The following is a 3,440-nucleotide window of genomic DNA, read 5'->3' on the forward strand; positions in this document are numbered from 1 at the left end:
TCCTGGAACTAATAAGCAAGTATATCAAGTTTGCAAGTTACAAGATCAATATAAAAATGTCAACTGCTTTCCAATATGCATACAAATAACAATGGGGATTTGAAATTTAAAATACAATGCCATTAAAACAGCAGAAAAAAAAATGAGTACTTAGGTATAAAGTTAATGAAATATATATAGTCCCTATATGCAGAAAACTATAAAATACTTAAAAAAATTAAAAAGATATATGTAAATGGAGATGCATTCCATGATTCTGAATTTGAAGAATCAACATTGTTAAGATGCCAATTCTTACCAACTTAATCTATAGATGCAATGCAATACCAATCAAATCCTATGAATCTTTCTTGTAGATATTGAAAAATTAATTTAAAATTCATATGTAAAAGCAAAAGACCTAGAATATATAATACAATTCTGAAGAAGGAGGACAGATTTGGAGTACTCACATTACCCAATTTCAAGGCTTACTCTAATGCTACAACAATGAAGAGGGAATTGTATGGTCAAAATAATAGACACAGGTTGAATAGGGCAAGATGACAATGCAGGGAGGTGTGGAATTTAGTTAGTCCTCTGAAGCAGCTAGTAAATATCCAGGAACTGTCTGGAACAACTGTTTGGGGGACATCTGTGACCAGACATATATGGTACACCAGTCTGAAATGGGTGGAAAGGCTAAGATTGCAACACAGAATTCTAAGTAAATCCCCCAATCTGTGGAGCCTGGTGACCCTCCTCCACTGGCACAGCAGGCTGTGTTAGAACACTTCCCTGTGGGAAAAAGAAGCAATGTCTATTAGGAGCAAGGGAAGTTAGCTCAACCAAGCCCCAATTGTTATTTTAGTGAACAAATTTGGATTACTGAATACAAGCTATGAGCATAGATAAACCTGGAGCAAGCAGGAAAGGAACCTTGAGGTCTCTCCTAGCAGAAAGGAGGCATGGCTGATGGAAAATGAAATGAAAGAAAGTGAAATAAAATAAATACAGAGGCTTCTGAAGTCAGCTGAGATCAGAATACTTGGAAAGGGCTGTGCCCCAAGAAAAGGAGCGCATAGAGCTGGGTACCAACTCTGACTCTTGACTGGCAAAACTTGGGGGCTGAGAGCTGGGTCTGAAAAGGGGAATTTCCTTTCTTTCTTTTTTTAAAATATTCTAAGTAGCTCATTAAGGAAATCCTCAGGCCTTTTCAACTGTCAGTGTTGACCCAGGCAAGGGTGGATTTAAGATAGGTCTGAGAGAAAAAGTATGGCATCAACTGAAGGTGATAGTTCCCTAAATGGCATAACCTCCCTAAGAAAAGGGGGGTGGGTGGCACCCAGGTCAAGTGGTGGCCTCCTTCAGAGAATTCATAAACCAGGGGCAGGGGAAAAAAAAACAGAAACAACTTAAGCTTGCCTTCTTTATCCTCCACCTTTGTCTCAAACACATACCTGGCATGGAAAGAGTCTGGTGAGAATTAAAGGCACCACACATCTTTCTGCCTCTGTGAAGCTGTGGGCTAAGTGCCAGCTGCTGGGCAGAAGTAAAGGACAGAGTCTAGAAGCTTCATAGGAATTAAGAAACTTACTGAGTCTCATTCCCAGGGAAACTTGTTACCGATTATACCCTCTTCCTCAAACATGGTCCTGTCTGATCTTGGAAAATCTGATTATGGTCAATCAAGTCAGGGTAGAACCTCCTCAAAAACAAAATGGTTATATATAAGCAGGGCAAGAACCAGAATAGCAAGAGCTGAAAACTTCTGCAGTCAGAAGCTGGACCAGAGGTCTAGAATAAGTTGAACTGAATGCCAAAGAACAGATAGAGAACAAAGTCAACTGACAAGAAAATCCTAGATAAAAGAGAGAAAATGACTTCTAGAAAAAACTATTGAAGAAAAAAAGATGAGTAGACACCAACAAAGAATTATGAGTCACATTAGGAAAAACAAATACATGGCCCAAAGGAACAGACTTACACTTCAAATGAGATACAGGAGAGTCATGCATGGGGCATGGAGTGGTGCTTGTGGTGCCGAGGCCACTGTGAACTCTATGCCAGGACTCTCAAGGGAAGCACAGTGTGCTGGAAGCCGGCAGCCAGAGCAGCCTTGGAGCAGCAGCAGCCACCATCCGAGGAGCCCACTGAGCTGGCCATGGTGTTGTCAATGCCACTGAATGGGCTGAAGGAGGAGGACAAAGAGCCCATCTTCAAGCTCTTTGTCAAGGCTGGCAGTGATGGTGGAAGCATAGGAAATTGCCCCTTTTCCCAGAGACTCTTCATGATTCTTTAGCTCAAAGGCATTGCATTTAGTGTCACTATCATTGACCTGAAAAGGAAGCCTTCAGATCTGCGGAATTTGGCTCCCGGGCCCACCCACCATTTATAACTTTCAACTATGAAGTCAAAATTGATGTAAATAAGATTGAGGAATTTCTTGAAGAAGTCTTATGCCCTCCCAAGCACTTAAAGCTTTCACCAAAATACCCAGAATCAAATACTGCTGGAATGGGCATCTTTGCCAAATTCTCTGCATATATCAGAGTCTAATGAAGCACTGGAGAGGGATCTCTTGAAAACACTGTAGAAACTGGATGAATATCTGAATTCTCCCCTCCCTGATGAAATTCATGAGAATAGTATGGAGGATATTAAATTTTCCACATGTAAATTTCTGGATGGCAATGAAATGACATTAGCTGATTGCAACCTGCTGCCCAATCTGCACATTGTCTAGGTGGTGACCAAAAAGTATCACAATTTTTGATATCCCAAAAGGAATGACTGGCATCTGGAGATACTTAACTAATTCTTATAGTAGGAATGAGTTCACCAATACCTGTCCCAGTGATAAGGAGGTTGAAATAGCATATAGTGACATAGCCAAAAAACTCACCAAGTAAATTGCACTTATGAGAGGGATGTCATCACATCTTCCCCTAACAGAATATGCTTTTCCTAACAGACTGCTCCTCTTCCTATAAAGTAGAAATTTTATTTTGCATGAACCTGCAGTTATTCAAGATTAGGATAAAGGATAGACAAGGTATAGTCACTATCTTAAAATATACACTCCCAAGCAGTATTATTGTAAAATTCTCTTACCCTGCCTATCTCCCCTACCCACATATGCCTCTCCTCTAATATGGAGACATTCCATCATGAATTGTCAATGTAGAGGTGGTTTGCCACCTCTCTGGAGCCCTCTCCATACACTGTGTGTAGACAGCAGAACTCTTGAGCTGTGCTGCTTAACTGTTAAAGTGACTTCATCAGTCTGCCACAAACTAGTGTATAACATGTGGTACAGGAATATTTGTGTATTTTTGGAATTTTATAATAGTAAAAATATATGAAAGGATTGCTACTGAATCAGAAAAATTCTGTTTCAATTTAGTCTATCCTGGATATATGCTAAAGGATATTACCACTGACAAAGAGAGCCTTTTTAT

At 39.9% G+C, this 3,440-nt stretch overlaps 1 pseudogene; it reads left to right on the top strand.

The window, feature by feature from the left end:
• The first annotated feature begins 2,143 nt into the window (after positions 1-2,143).
• LOC119523261 lies at positions 2,144-2,891 on the top strand (annotated as a pseudogene).
• The last annotated feature ends 549 nt before the right edge of the window (positions 2,892-3,440 follow it).

Source organism: Choloepus didactylus, chromosome X (assembly GCF_015220235.1).
Source record: "Choloepus didactylus isolate mChoDid1 chromosome X, mChoDid1.pri, whole genome shotgun sequence".
In the NCBI taxonomy this organism is placed as follows: Eukaryota; Metazoa; Chordata; class Mammalia; order Pilosa; family Megalonychidae; genus Choloepus; species Choloepus didactylus.